Raw genomic sequence first — 16874 nt, 5'->3', positions numbered from 1 at the left:
AATAATACATGTTCATTGTTATTTTAAGCTGATAGGTTTTATGGAAATTTGGGGCACAGCAGTAGATAACCAGTATATTATGGTGCTTAAAAGCATGGGCCTGGGGTGCCTGGATGGCTCAGTCATTTAAGCATTCAACTCTTGGTTTTGGCTCAGGTCATGATCTTAGGGTCATGAGATCAAGCCCCACGTCAGGCTCTACCTTCCATAAGGAGTTGGCTTATCCTTCTCCCTCTGCCCTTCTCCTCCTGCTCCATTAAATAAATAAAGTCTAAAAAAAAAAAAGTCTAGGCCTACATTTACAGTGAGACATTCAAATCTCACCTATGTTAATCATAACTGTGTGATTTTGAACAAAGAATTCAACATTGCTGAGCCTCAGTTTCCTCATCTGAAAAATGAGGGGAAAATGATGCTTGCTTCATAGACTTTCGAGAAGATTAAATTAAAGATGCCCATAACATAGTCAGCACATAGATGGGCATAAGGAATACATAAATATGAGTTATGATTGTTAAACTCTGCAAAAGCTTTCCTGAAGTCCCACATAAAATGAGCCCTACCTTCTCAAAACGCTGGAGTATCTGCAATTGTTTTTGCAAAAACAGAAAGGGAATGGAGATGCAGTTGACATTATCTGAGCACAAGTCACTGCCCTGGGGACTTGACATGTATTATCACAGCTGATCTTTGCCCCATCCTGCCTGGCTCCAGAGCCCATGTCATGTCTGCAAAGTTGGTCCAGGACTTGCAGCCTGGGCGTGGGAGGTATGTTCAAACTACTATCTTGCCCTCTGTGGCTTGTCCGGCAGATGGACGGGGCTAGCCTGCTAGAAGTCCACATGCATGAGGGATCAGGGAACACTGAGGAAATATGCCACCTTAAGGGAGCAGAAATCCTTAACCCAGTTTAGCCGAGTAAAGACGACCATAAATCCTCTGATTCTCTGTCCACTGAGAGTGGTGAGATCTATTTCACTCCCCATGAAGCTGGGCTGGCCTCTGGCTGCTTTGACACATGGAGGGTGTGGAAGGGATGCTGTGCCAATCCCAGATCTAGCCTTTGAAGAGGACTTGCCACTTCCTCTTCGGTCTCTTGCAGCCTCCGGATCAGACCAGCCATCAGACGAATGCCATCTGGTGATTATAGTTACCACCATATGAGCAGCAGAATCGCCCAGCAGAGCCCAGCCAAATTCCTGTGAACAAATTTATGAGATACAATCAAACGTCATTGTTTTAAGCCACTAAAATTTGAGGTAGTTTATTACATAACATAAGCTAAATGCAGTTCATCTGGGGTCCACTTATCCCAAAGTACCTATGGATAGAACTCAGGGAGTCCATACATTTCGAGAAGAAAAAATTATATCTTTACTTACACAACCTCTAACTCAAATATAGCATAGTTTTTTGTTTAGAATATGGGCAGCAAACTATAGTAGTATTCACTGTCTCTATGCCTTGGGCACTGAAATGGGACTTCTAAGTTTTCCCACTGCCAAGCAGGTTCATGGTGCATGTACATATACACACTCACACAGTGTGAGAATGCTGGAAGAAAGAGTAGAAACACACAAGCGAGGATCAAGGGCAATGGGCCAGTGTTACACAAAGAAGGATGCATCAGAACAGGAGACTCTATTCCAAAACTGTCTCTGACTCCAGCCCAAGCCCCAGAAACAGGGAGGCTGTGTTGAAAGTGGACAAAAGAACTGTTTTACTGAGATAATGGTGAGACTCAGTCCAGAGTAGCACTGTGCGGCAGCTCGAGCAGAAGCAGACAAGTCAACAAGAGCCAGAGGAAAGAGGAGCATGTGGCCAATATCTCCAGACCCCTGAAAGCATTCTGTGAACACAGGCTTGATTTTTCATGGGACTATTGAGAAATAGTTGGGGATAATCAGGAACTAGTCTATAGTTTCACAAAATACAAGGGGGAAAGAGTAGAGATATTTGGGAGGACAATCTGGTGACAGCATTTTTCTCCCATGTTGAAATGGCTTTTTTTTTTTTTTTTAAGATTTCATTTATTTTTACTTAAGAGAGAAAGAGAGAGTGAACAGGGGAGGAACAGAGGAGGAGGGAGGGAGAGAGAATCTCCAGGAGACCATGTTGAGTATAGAGCCTGACAGAGGGCTCAATGCTAGGACCCTGAGATCATGACCTGAGTTGAAACCAAGAGTTGGTCACACAACTGACTGCACCACTTAGGGTCCCCGAAATGGCTTTGAAAACATGGCTTATATGACAGAGGCAAAATGATCGCCATCTGGCAGGGACTCAAAGAGAGTCCATGACTTAAGAGAAGAGACCGAGGTGGTAAGTGGCAGAACCAGGATTCAGACTCAGGTCTGCCTGGCTCCAGAGCCCATGTCATGTCTGCAAAGTTGGTCCAGTCTCCTATCCCGTTTCTCCTTCTCAAGGTTTCTTGGTTTTAGTAATACATCTTGAGTTCCCAAATACCTGTGATGCTACTTATGATGTCCCTTTGGCTGACTGTTCTTCCCCAGGTCCTCTTACACCCCACCCTCACATTCCTGAAAATCCTTTTCCTATGAAATTTGATCTCATTCCATTGGAAGGGTTTATTGTTCTCCTCTCTCTGTTTCCATAACCCTTCACGCATTATGGATTTTATCATGTTACGAGATTTGGCCTCTTCTTTTCCTTGACTAGATCCATAATAGAATGATTAATAATAATAGCTACCATTCACTGAACACTTACTAGATTCTATTCCAAGGACCTTGTATTTAAGTCATTTAGTAACACCTCTATAAGAAAGGCACTACCGTTATCCCTGTTTTCCAGAAATGGAAACTAAAACACAAACGTGGACCCACTTGCCTAAGGATACCCAGGTACTAGAGGGAAGATCTGGGATTTGAACCCATGTCCACCTGACTTCCCAGTTTACATTCTTCGCAGAGATTACATTCTTAAGGCAGAGATTATGACATGTCATCTTCTGCCTTCTCTACACCCAACACAGGACCTGGCCCTTGATGTAGTCTCAATAAATAACCACTGGATGAATGATGGCATAAACATATCAACTCTCTTTGTGTACTGCTGTACCCAGCTACGGGTCTGGTCCCTAGAGCATGGGAACATGCCCACTAATATTTGTTGATTGACTGACCAACCAAGTAAGTTCTTTTTCAGCTCTGTGCCCTGTGATGAAAGGGGGGTGGGACTACAGAAATGAAATCATCCTCCTAGACAAGAATTTTCACAACTCTTGATTCTGAAGTCTCTGCTCTTTTCTGGGGTCTTCACCACCAAAAATCATTTTGAGAAGCCTAACCGAACCCAAACCCTGCCAAGTTCTTGGAGCAACCCCGTGATAAACTGGGGAGTCCAGTGAGCAAGCCAAGGAGGAACTGAACATGTTGTCTGTGGCCTTCATGCTACAACTATTTTCCAAGTCAGACCCAGAGGTCTGGTCTCGAAGCAAGCCAAGACTCATAAAAAAAACAGACTTAGCATTCTTGAGCCACTACTTCAAGAAAATGGTAATAATAATGAGTTGAAAGAATAATGGCTCCTAGGCCATTATTTATGAGTCCTGGGGGCAGCCAGGCAACTTCGGTGTAAAACCTTATAGGTGTCACTTGTGACGGGGAAAGATGAGGTGTGAATACAGAGAGAAAATGATCCAGATGGAGACTCAGAACACGACCAGCACCTATGGGCTTCCGGCCATCAGAGCCAACTTCCCTGAGGTGTGGGAGGTGGTGGGATGTGGACCAACTATTTCGGGCTCCCTGCCTCCTGGATGTAAGGTCAGATTGTTCTTCCCCACCTCCTGTCAGGTGCAGCCATGGTTTTTCTCTGGCCTCTGCGACGGAAGCAGAAGTGACGAGTGGTGATTCTCCATGACCCCTGCCAGAATGTGGGGATCCAGGAGCCCGTGTTTTGTCTCCATCATCCTGGGTCCCTAGGGACTCCCGAGCTAACCTTGCTAACCCCCAGTGGGCATGCAGCATGAGGACAAATAAATCTTTGTTGCGCAAACAGGTAAACCACTCTGATCCGGGGCCTGCTTGTTACCTCAGCCTAATGAACCCATCCTGACTGATAATGAAAGTGACCTCTCAGGAGGGATCTCAGGAGAGAAAGGAGCCAGGTTTCAGGAATCAGGCGGATGGGCGAGATGGCGACAGCAAATTCAAAGAAGCTAAAACAAGGGTGTATATGAGGAGTGAGAAACAGTGGCTCAGGAGATATTCCCCCCAGAAGCAAAACTCTGAGACAAGAATTTGGATGTGAGGGATTTATTTGGTAATTGATCCCAGAAACACCAAGAAGGGAGAGAGGAAGTGAGATGGGGGAGAAGAGGAAGCCATCACAGGGAGGGGTCTTTCACAAGTAGGTGGGGCTCAGTACCACCAGGAACCTCTGAGAGATGGTGCAGAATATGCCCCAGAGCTGGTGATTATTTGTCAACATTTGCCAATAGCAGAGGCTGGTCCCCAAGTGTCAGTCCCCAGCCAAGCTGGCGGGCAGAGCTATAGGTTCCCATGCCTGCAGGGTGCCTCAGGCATGAAGTGGGATGAGAAGTGACAGAGGCAAAGGGCAGGACACCAACAGCATCTGTGACAAAGAGCAAGAAGGCCAATGTGGCTGGAGAACCAGCATTTGCATGTACACAAGTATAAATGACTGGAACCACCCCAAAACCACTGACAATGTCCCCAGACTCAACCAATTCTTCAGGCTTTTACTCCCTTATCAGGACGACGCAACCCCTTCCCACTTGCTCTCCCTGCCTCCAGCCTCACCAGGGTGGAATCCAAAGTGGCCTAGAAAATGTGAGAGGCTGACAACGCCATGTCCCTGCCCCAAAATCCTTCTGTGGTTTTCCATCTCATCAGGGTAAGCTCGGAGCTCTTTGGGTTGGCAGACAAGGCCCTGTGTGAGCAGGCCCTGCCCATCTCGAAAACTCATCTCCTCTGCCCTCCATCCGGGTGTTAGTACCGCAGCCACACCACACAGCTGAGCGTCCCCCACTGCCCCGGTTCCCTCAAGGACTGATGCCTTTGCAAATGCTGTTCCCTCTGCCTAGAGTTCTAGAGTGGCTCCCCTCCAACTCTGTTCATCTGGTCAACTCTTACTCATTCATTCAACAAACACTTATTTAGGGCATACAAGGCACCAAGCAAACTATAAATAATCAGAATGGTCCTCCAATACACAATGAAGCTTATGGGGGGTGGGGTAAGAAACCAATAATGAAATAAAGTATATGAATAAGAAAATCAAATAATAGGGCGCCTAGGTGGCTCAGTGGATTAAAGCCTCTCCTTTCGGCCCAGGATCCTGGGATCAAGGCCCGCATTGGGTTCTCTGCTCAGCAGAAAGCCTGCTTCCCCCTCTCTCTCTGCCTGCCTCTCTGCCTACTTATGATCTCTGTCTGTCAAATGAATAAAATCTTTAAAAAAAAAAAAAAAGAGAAAGAAAATCAATAATAGTAAATGCAGGGTAGGAGGTTGGGGGAGCCAGGTGGTGGGTATTACAAAGGGCACGTATTGCATGGAGCACTGGGTGTGGTGCGTAAACAATGAATTCTGTTACACTGAAAAGAAGTAAATTTTTTCAAAAAATAATAAGAATTTAAAAAAACAGTAAATGCAGTGAAGCAAAAAAAAGAAAAGAAAGAACAGTGTTACATGACACAGAGTGATGACCTCAAGTGGGAAGTGTTGTGACAATTTTCATTTAATGATCAGGGAGGCCTCTTGAGGAGGTGACATTTGAGGTGGCTGGTCTGAATGACAAGAGGTTGTCACCTATGTAAGAACCAGGGCAGGGTGTTCTGGGCAGAGAGTGTAACAAGTACAAAGGTCCTGAGGTAGGTGGGAATTTAGAGTGTTGGCATAAATGAAAGAAGGCCAGTGTGGGGAAGCATGCAAGCCAAGGGAGAGAGAAAGGCAGGGCCCCTGTCATCATGGAGGGCTTTTCTGGCCATAGGGATGATGCAAGGCTTTATCCTGCCATCTTCAGTTTAGGTGACAGAAGGGGCCCCTTCTCCCAGCACCCCTTTCATACTACAAATAATCCTTGGCATAGAGATCCCAATGGTTCGATTGCTTCAGGCACTCAGTCGAGGTCTTACCTCTGCCTGGCTGTGTGACTTTAGACAAGTTATTCAACTTCTCTGTGCCTAGGATGCCTCCATTAATTTCTGTTCTCTCCTGTGACTGATATTGAATTAACTCAGTCTTGCAGGCTAATTAGGAAAAACAGTAAATTTTTCTCTCCCCCCTCCAAAAGTCCTTCCTTTGTAGCTCAGTCATTAAGAATCTGAGATTTGAAATCAGAACTGATGTGGCATCTGGAGTCACTTCTTTCTTGAGCAATTTATTTCATCTCTGCGAGTCGTGGTCTTCTTTGTTGTAGATTACAGCTCATATTGGGGGCCCCTGTGACATAATGTTTGGGGAATGAAGTAGAAACACAGCTTTTGGACAAAGAGAAGCTCAACCCACAGTTTCCATAGGTTTTTTTTTTAACCAATCCTCCTGATACTGTGCAGGTGTGGGCCATCTCACTGCTTCCCCTATAAAGGGGCTAAGGTTTACACTGCAAAGATTGCTAGCCACCCTTAAATTGTGGTGTCTTTGCAGAGAGGGGGCCCTGAACTAGGAACAGAGTCCCATCTCAGTCAGTGACCAGCTTTCCGACTTACAGCAAGTCCCCTCTGTCCTCTGGGTCTCACCACGTGACTTAAGGCAACTTGGTCCCCCAGGTGGTAGATGTGGTGCCCCCAAAGATGTCCCCCTCCTAATCCCTGAAGCCTGTGAACAGGTCACCTTTCTTGGTAGAAAGGATTTGGCAAATGTGATTAAGTTTACCACCTGCGATGGGAGATTATTCGAGATTATCCAGGTGAGTCCAATGTGATTACACGTCCTTAAAAGAGTTAGAGAAGGAGATGTAAAGAAGAAAGCAGTCTCAGCATGATGCCCTATGGGTTCCCAGTTGCCTCACAGCTCACTTCCCCTCTGAAAGGGGAAGAAGTGTCCATGAGCCAAGGAATGTGAGTGGCCTCTAGAAGCTAGAAAAGCCAGCCAGCAGATTCCCCTCCAGAGCCTCCAAAAGGGCACAGCTCTGCCAATAGCGTGATTTCAGCCCAGTGACACCAGTTTCAGAATCCCACAGCCAGAACCAGAACAGAGTAATTTGGCATTGCCCTTGGGCGCCAAGGTCATGGTTTTGTTATCATGCCCCTCCCCTGCCAAGAAACTGATGCAAATCCTTTTTGGGCAAGTGCTTTTAAAGCCCTTCTCTAACTGCCACCTGTCACGCTCCTACCTCTAACCCTGAAGGCGAGTGACCCCGCAGCTCAGCAGTGGTTCTAGCCCTAGCAGAAGGGAGAAGTAGAAACACAGGGCTTCCGTACCCCCTGCCCCAGGGCTGAGGGTCACCGAACCTTCAGGAGACCAGAGCCACACGTCACCAAAACGGAACCAGGAGCTTCCAGACCACAGCTCCCCAGGACACCCAGCACCCAAAGAAGGTCAAGGAACTTGTGATCTCTGCAACAACCACGCATTTATGCTTTCCACTCTTACTCGAAACCAAAAGGTTGTGTCCCAGCCCAGCGGAAAACGGGACCACCCACAGGAATTTCGCACAGCTCTGGCTATTTCTCATCCAACGTGACAAAGCGCTAAGAAAAAGGGGAAAAAAAAAAAAACCAGCTTCCTTTCAACCCTCCCCAACAGAGTTGCTCTCATTGCTCTCATCCCCTACAATTATCCTGTGTTATTATTGGATTCCTGTGCTTTTCTTTTTTTTTTTCTTTTCTTTTCTTTTTTTTTTTTTCTCCATAAACAATGTAATTTGGAGAAAGTTCCTTGGAGAAAGGGCAAAAGAAAAAAAAAAAAAGGTTGCTTTTCGGGATCTCTCCCTGTGGTTTAACAATGCTGGGAGCCAGGTTCTTCTGCAGGATTGGTCCATCAACATTCCGCTCTCACCTGGCCCCCGGAGCGTAGTCTTAGGCCCCCGGACGGGTGGCGGGGGTGGGGGCACACCTGCGGAAGGCCGCCCTCTCCTGTGCTCAGCAGAAGCTTGGGAGGGATGCAGGGTGAGCCCTGGCAGGTGGGCATGGTGGAAATGGGGGGGGGGGGGGCCCCGGGGGGGGGGGGCCCCCCCCCCCCCCCCCCGCCGCCCTGCCAGGCTTAATGGGACCCACCTGTTGGCAAAGCCTCGCAAGGGAGCCCTCAGGTCAGCCGGGGACTTCTGGAAGACCAGGTGCTTTCGAACCGCCCACCAAGAAAGAGTGATAATAAGAAAAAGAGAAGAGTCTCCTGTGAGGATGGGGGGGAGGGGGTGGAAGTGAGTGAGAAAGGAAGAGGAATGGGCCAGAGAGACAGGGGAGGAAGGAGGGAGAGAGGGCGAGAGAGAAAGCATTAATGTGGGAGTGATACATATACTTTTCGGAATTTTTGGCTGGGAAAACTCTAACATATTGTTGAGAGAGTCGGAGGTCCCTGTAGCTCTTCTCTTTCCTAAGACACTGGGGTGGGGGCGGGGGTGGCGGTGGGGGGTGCGGCGCAGCCAGTCCAGCTTACCCTGCACTGCAGACACTGGGCTTGGGCTGGAGACCCCTCGAAGCGGCTCCCCGGCCCTCCGTCTCTCACTGCTCAGATGTGCCCGCCCTCTGGATCAGGCTGACCAGGTCCCACAGAGCGAGCTGCTGGGTCAGCTCAAGGTGTTTAATGCCCCGTGAAGGATCCAGGACTCAGTGAGCTGGGAGCTGGGGAGTCGCTGGGGAGCGAGGCTGGAAAGGAACATTGGAAGGTAAGGAAACTGGTGATTCTGGGGGGATTACAGAAATGGCAAAAAAGAAAGTGTAGAGAACAGAACTTTGTGAGGTTCCATAAGGTGAAGAAAGGGATGGCCACAGGAAGGACTAGCTATAGCGCTTTTCTAAAAAAACAGATTTCTCAACTTCATCAATCCCATTTTCATTTGGAAAACATAGACCAGGATAATGAAGAAAAGTGACCCATAATCCTGCCATCAAGACGTATCTTTTAAAAAAACTTAATTCGGGGCACCTGGGTGGCTCAGTGGGTTAAAGCCTCTGCCTTCGGCTCAGGTCATGATCTCAGGGTCCTGGGATTGAGCCCCACATCGGGCTCTCTGCTCAGCAGGGAACCTGCTTCCCCCTCCCCCTCTGCCTGCTTCTCTGCCTACTTGTGATCTTTCTTTCTCTCTCTCTCTGTCAAATAAATAAATAAAATCTAAAAAAAAAAAAAAATCCACAATGTTAAATGAGTATAATGGACACACATAAAGAGCCTGTTTAAAATGTACTTGCAGGTCACCTGGGTGGCTCCATTGGGTAAACACCTGACTCTTGGTTTTGGCTCAGGTCATGACCTCAGAGTCAAGAGCCTGAGCCCTGCATTAGTCTCTGGGCTGAGCACAGAGTCTGCTTGAGATTCCTTCCCTCTCCCTCTGCCCCCATCCCCCTGCCCACGTGCTCTTTCTCTCTCTCTCTCTCTCTCCAATAAATAAACTCTCTTTTTTTTTTTTTTTTCAATAAAATGTACTCTTTAGCAGATTCTAGACATCTACGCCCAGGAAACCACCGCCACAATGATGCAATGATCATATTTGCCGCCCCACAAAGTTTTCTGCTACCCTGTTCCAACCCCTCCCTTCCATACCTTCCCACTGTATCTCTTCTTGAGGCTTGTTAGTTATGTTATAACTCTGGGTCGTGATTTCAGTGGATGCTCTAGGGTTCCTCACAGACATCTTTAACTTCCCACAGTCTCCCAGGTGGGATTCTTTTTTTTTCTTGACATACCTTAGCCTTTGTAATCTAAGCATGTATGTGTGTATTCAATAAATCTTTACCTGGGGCATAGCAGGTGCCATGTACTGAGTAAGAGTTGAGGATAGAGTGCTCACCGAGACAGACATGGCTGACATTCTAGGAGCTACACCAGGCAAACCAGTAATTACCTAAAGACCCCTGTTCCTCATATCTAAGATGGCGTTGCTCATACATGGCACCGTTATTTTGCATACCACTCAAAACGAAAAACACAGGCAGGAAAGTGAAAGGCCAATGGGCTTCTAGTGCCAATGTAGGGGCTCGGTGGAATTTGGAGTTGACCCTCAGAACAACACAAGGCACTGTAGATGTTAAGCAAAGGAATGATTAGATGTGTCTTGTGAAAACACTGCTCTACCTTCCAGATGAAGGACAGATTGGGAGAAGCAAAGACACAAGTTAGGAGGCCATTACAAGGGTCTGGAGTCAGAAAAGATCATGGCGGTGGAGCACAGGAAGTGTTTTTGAGAAATATTAAGTGGACGCATCGGTCAGACTTGGTGAGTGAATGTGGACAGTGAGGTGGGAAATCGTGTGAGAGCCCATGTTTCTGACGTGAGAAACCAGATGGATGGAGAAGCCATGCCCTCTGATACAGTACCCTGGAGAGGAGAAGGTTTCAGAGGAGTAAATAATGAGCTTATCTGAGGCACAATGAATTTAATAAGCTTGTACCTTTCATGGGTCTTGGCCGCAACCAACGCAAAACAATCTTGGCTTGCAAGGATATCCGGTGGCTTACCAGTTCATCAGAAAGACCGAAGACCCAGTCACTGAAAATATTCAGACAAGAGAAAAGCAAAATTCATGTGAAAACATCCTGTGGTGGGCGTCCCCACCGTGGGACTCTCATCATGTCAACCCTGGACACTCAATTTTCTTCGGCATCAATGTACATAACCTCTGATTGTCTCTGCTCTTCAAGACTCACAGATCTAAACAGAAAGCTTATGATTAGCTGAGAACAGAAGAGAGGCTGTCTGTGCCCCTTCCCCCAAATAGAAAGGGTATTCCAGGGGCGCCTCGATGGCTCAGTGGGTTAAAGCCTCTGCCTTCAGCTCAGGTCGTGGTCCCAGGGTCCTGGGATCGAGCCCCACTTCAGGCTCTGTGCTCAGCAGGGAGCCTGCTTCCTCCTCTCTCTCTGCCTGCCTCTCTGCCTACTTGTGATCTGTCTGTCAAATAAATAAATAAAATCTTTAAAAAAAAAAAAAAGGGCGGGTGTATTCCAGTGACGGGAAGTCATCTGCGAGGTCTGTAGACAACAGGTGGAAATGTGAAGTACACATGTAACCAGAGTTAGTCCAGAACGCAGGAGAGAAGTCTGGGCTGGAGATAAACCCTTGGCGTCCTCAGCTTAGGGAAAGGGATGTTGATGGCATCACCCCGGGAAAGAGGATAGATCAAGGGGAGACTACTCACGACCAAGCCCTTGGGTCTGGTCAAGGAAGAGACGACAGCATAGAGCCCAAGAGGCAGTGGCCAGAAATGTGGATACCAAGCAAGGGGGTACTTTCCTTCTGGGATTTCCCCTCCGGATAGACAAGTCTCTGTAACATAGACACAACTGCATATTTTTAACAAATCTTTATCAGATGCCTATTTATAATGTGTGAAGCACTTTAATCCCCCCAAATCCTCCGTGAAGTAGGTCCTATTAAAATCACCCCCATTTTACAGGTGAGGAACAGAGGCCACAAGAAGTCAAGTAACTTGTCCCAAGTCATACCTCCAGATCGTCAAGCACTCCAGAGCCCATGAGTCTAGCCACAGCCTAGCTCCTGTCCCCACTAGCTCCAGGAAGCCCAAGGGTAGTAAGAGAGGTAAGACATCCATAGCCAACAGTTACAGGAATAGGCTGGAAAATGGGAGGCATGGTAGGAGGCTCCTGAACAAGGCCCATCTACCCAGATTTATACTTTTCATGGCTGGCTTTTGGGTAAAGCTTACAGCATTGGAGGCCAATGGAGGTACATAAAAGCCAAGCCCCTCAAAATACCCATTCATCTCAAAACACCCATTCATCTCAAGCTAGACCCCAGTGTTGTTTTTCCTCTCACTGTCCCTAACTTCCAGGACACCCACTCAAATGGCTCCAATAGAAAAAGATCCTGCCCAAAGCCAGCGGGGAACCGCAGGACTCTGATGGGGCTTCGAAAGCAGAACAAGGCAAGTCCAGTGGAGCTAGGCTGAGCCAGAAAGGGTTGTGCCTGCAAACTTCACTTTGTATCTCTGCCAAGGGGTACCCCGAAGCCACCCCAGGCTCTGCAGCAAGCCGTTTCTGGAAGGAATTTCCATGAAGAAACAAACAGACTCTCCTATTACAAAATGCAGAGACGGGCAAACCACCAGTATGCGGTGTTTGTGACTTCAGCTGCTTCTTTGGGATTACGCCTTCGCCCCAACAAGGGCAGGAGCGGACGATTGTGCTGAACTCCCAACTCGCTGGGAGGGTTTGACACACATCCAGAGCACGTGACCCTAAGAGAGCGGCATTGCGGGTCGCCACCCCCTCCCCCAACCCTGCTGGATTCACTAAGAGAGATTTGAGCCCCTACAAAAGAAAATCCACAGCTGCACACCCCACCGCCATCCCAGCCCCTCCTTCTCCTCTCCCACTTCTGGTTTCTTCCTTACATAAACCTATTGGGAGCTCTTGGCTAATTCACTCTAATTCTCTCCTGACAAGATCGCTAGAAGAGGCCATCAGGAAAAACCCGGACAAGCTTAGTCCACCGACCCCAGCTACTTCCATGCAGAGTCTGAACTAGAACCCACAGCTCCCAGGACCAGTGCCTCCTCTGTCCGCTGCACTACACTGCCCTCTGCTGGGAGTGGGGGGAAATTGCCTTTTTGGTCTGGGTCTCCTTTTGGAGACTGCCTTGAGGCTCTGACCCAGCTGCTCAGGGCAGATCTTTCTCTGCAGGATGACTCCAGGGCCTGAGGCTCTGGTCCACGCCTCTCTCTCTGCAAATCTCGCTCACTCTCTCTTGCACTCCCTCCTTACCTCAGAGAGCCCAACTTCTCCCAGGGAAGGGTGGGAAGAAGGTAGACATCCATGCCAGGAGGTAAAGGAAGCCCCACGGCGGAGCTGGACTGAGGAGAGGAGCTACCCTGGGGCCTTGGCTCTTGGCCCCTGTTCCTGGCGGGAGAGACCATACTGCACCATGACAGAAACCAAAGATCTCTGATAAAAAACTGTGAAGTTGCAGGCCTTCCGAGAAACTCACACAGAGCCCACAAGGTCCATTTCTCAGGGTCACGATTCCTATTAACTCATCTCATTCACTGCCAGAGTCAAACCTCCAAATGCCTCTGAGAGCGAGACAGCTGTCCCGAATGGAGGCAGGAGCCGCAGTGCGTGCACGGTGGGAGCTGTGAGAGTCTAGAGGACACAGGTCCGCCAGAGGGTGCGCAGACTCTAATCCCAGCCATGCATTTCACGGGCCGACTGTAGGCTGGTTCGCTTCAGCCTCTTCTAGTCAACTGCCTGCCTTGTGGTCGATGTTTAAGTCCCATTTACTGGGCACCTTCTTATGCACCAGGCACTGTTCTAAGCACCTTGCTTATAGTAACTAGTTGAGTCTCTGCCAGCCCTATGAGGTAGGTATTATCATTAACATCAACCCTGTTTGTAAAGGGAAACTGAGGCACCCAAGTGTCAGTAGCTTTCCCTATGCGAGACAGAATGTGGTATGGCTGGCAGTGGGACTCAGTCTGGCTCCAGAACCCAATTTCTTAACCTCCAGGATTATACACGCAGTAGATTAAACGGAGTTGTCTCCTTGGACAGTATGGGATGCCGATTTTGTCTCTATAGGAAAGGGAGTGTGACCTTTAGTGGAGAGAGAACAGTGGTTAGAGATAAACAAAGGTGAGTCTGAATCCTGGACCTACTGGCTGTGTGACCCCAGGGCAAGTGAATGAAGCTTTCTTAGCTGCAGGGACTGACCAGCAAATAAGAGATGCCCATTCTTGTTCCCTAAGATAACTGCCAGGGTTAACTGAGGTAATATGTGTTCAACCTGACTCGTGCTATAAAACACAGATACGCAGTTATGGGCGGCTACTGCTGATGGTAATGGCCGAGTGTGCCACACTGGACTGAACCTTCGGGGTCACTGTCTGCCTTTCGGAAGCAGCTAGATATGGGAAGGATAAAGGGCTTGAGGACTCTTCTAAGCTACTACTGACAAAAGATTCCGATTAAAAAAATTCTTTTTAAATTTTTTAAAGATTTTTATTTATTTATTTGACAGACAGAGGTCACAAGTAGGTAGAGAGGCAGCAGAGAGAGAGGAAGGGAAGCAGGCTTCCTGCTGAGCAGAGCCTGATGCCGGCTCAATCCCAGGACCCTGGGATCATGACTTGAGACGAAGGCAGAGGCTTTAATCCACTGAGCCACCCAGGTGCCCCTCCGATTAAAAAATTTTTAAAAATTTATCATTGGCTAAGTTTTCAGAGGAAGCTAATAAGGAAGTTAATAATTCATACTCCAAAGGTGCCTATGTCACACAATGATCCATCCATTGGTCTTTTAAATAGTGGGTTTTCAGGGAGCCTGGCTGGCTCAGTCTGTAGAGCATGCAACTCTTGATCTCAGAGTTGTGAGTTCTAGCCCCACATAGGGCATGGAGCCTACTTAAAAAAAAAAAAAAAATAGTGAATTTCCTCAGTATATTTCTTTTTTTTTTTTTAAGATTTTATTTATTTATTTGACAGACAGAGATCACAAGTAGGCAGAGAGGCAGGCAGAGAGGAGGAAGCCGGCTCCCCGCAGAGCAGAGAGCCCGATGTGGGGCTCAATTCCAGGACTCTGAGATCATGACCTGAGCCGAAGGCAGCGGCTTAACCCACTGAGCTACCCAGGCGCCCCTCTCGGTATATTTCAAAGGTGCAACTGAGTTCATCTGAAACACAATAGCTTAAAAAAAAAAAAAAAAAAAAAAAACAAACAAACAAACAAAAAAAAAAACCTCGGTCCTGTGATTTCCAAATCAGACACCAGATGGCGCCAAATTCTCGCTTCAAGGGAGAGCTCTGGTTCCCACAGCCGCCAGAATGCACTGGGGGCTTCTCCCCATCTGAAAGTTCAAGAGTTCAAGAACTATCTCTGATTCCTTGCTGGTGCATCCATGCATCTTCCAAGAGTAAACAAACTTTCATATGAGGTTATACGAGATGTCAGTCCAGCCTGGCAGCTCTCCCCAGAAACAAATTTAACAAATCACTTGCCCCACCCCAATTAGAAAGAAAAGGCTTGAGCACCCTGCCTGCACCAGACACTGATGGGAGCTAGGAATACAGCCACTGTTCAGACAGAATCGTCTCTGCCCCCCACCGCAGATCTGCACCCCCTGTAGTCCTTCCTCCCTCAGGGAAAGCTCCTGCTCACGGAAGGATTCCGAAGAATCACATATGATGATAAAGTCAAGGACAGTTGCTGCTGGAAGAGAACTTGGAGATAATTTAATCACATCCGTGTCTCCCTTTACAGATGGGAGCACAGACAGGCCCGGAGAGAGAAGGCAACCCAGACAACACACCAGAACTGGGATCAGCTTCCGGATTCCAGGCACTTTTGTACCCTGCATGCTGTCTTGCAACAGCTGGGGACTCTGCCAAGAGAAAACCCGGACCTGCGATTCTAAGGGACTCGGTGGGACAGTCAGCCTCGGAACCCCGGGCCAATGCACCCGATTGCTAATAGGCGTTTCCACACAGCACTGCCAGGTATTTAAACACAGAGAGGCCGAGGTTGCCCCACAGCACATTGCCCAACAGGTGTTGCCCCTGGGTGTTCATGACCCACGAGCTCGGCAAGGCCAGGGGCCACTGCCTTCCGCTCAGAATGCAGCTCACTGCCTGCAGGAGTTCAATTGCGCTGATCCTTTGCTCACTCTGGGCATTTCGGAAATTTGCTTAGGCCTGGGGTGGAACCTCAGCAAATAGTGGGGAAGAAGAGAAGGAAGAAAGCCCCGTTTCCGCCACAGTTAGTTCGTGAGCTGGGGTGGGGAGCGATGTCCTCTCTGAGACTCAGTCTCCCCAACTTATAAAATAAGGATGTTAGATTGGAACCGCTTTTCAGCTTTAGGTCTCTAAGACCCGCTACATAGCCATTTGGCCATCCCTGCTAGGGAAAGGAATTAATCCTGCTGAAATAAAGCACTGCACGAAGTTCATCATCTATATTCTGATCAATGCTCTTTTAAACAATGAAAATGTGAGTTTTTCGGGGGTCCTGGGGGCTCAGGCTTCCGACTCGATGTCAGCTGAAGTCATGATCTCAGGGGTGTGGGATCGAACCCTAGGTGGGACTCTAAACTCAGTTCCCAGTGGGCTGAAGAGTCTATCCTTTTCCCTCTGCCCCTCCCCCACTCGTGTGTGCATGCACGTGTGCACTCTTTCTCTCTCTCGCTCTTAAAAAAAAAAAACCTTTTTAAAAATGTATTTTTCCCTCTGTTTCTTCACTCCTTTTAAACAGTGGCTATTCTTTTTTTTTTTTTTTTTTTAATTTATTTATTTGAGAGAGAACACAAGAGGGGGAGGGAGAGGGGCAAGCAGACTCCTCGCTGAGCCACCCAGGCGCCCCAACCCTTTTAAAAAGTTTTAATTACAAAATATTTCTGGCATACAAAAAGATATCAAGAAAATGAGGGGGTGGTGATATACCTCAAAAACAAATATAGCACAATGCTCATTGTGCTAAGTAATAGATACATGAGTGCTTACTGGACAATTTTCTTCCAGCTTTTCTGTTTGAATTTTCATAATAAAATGTTGAGACAGGAAAGGCACTATGAATGATATCATGAATGCCCAAGTAGCCCTTACTTAGATAGAAATCCAAAAACCCAAATTTAGATATTCTGTCTCCTGGTCATTTATTGACACTTTTACTACAATATATATTATTATTTTGCGTGTTTTTTTTTTAATTTATATGCAAGTTTTTGTACTGTGTATTTTCTTTTCCAGCTTTTTTTCACTCGGCATTTTAGTTGAAAGATTTATCTGC

This window comes from Mustela nigripes, chromosome 6 (genome assembly GCF_022355385.1).
Source record: "Mustela nigripes isolate SB6536 chromosome 6, MUSNIG.SB6536, whole genome shotgun sequence".
NCBI lineage: Eukaryota > Metazoa > Chordata > Mammalia > Carnivora > Mustelidae > Mustela > Mustela nigripes.
Note: the sequence above shows the minus strand (reverse complement) of the source record.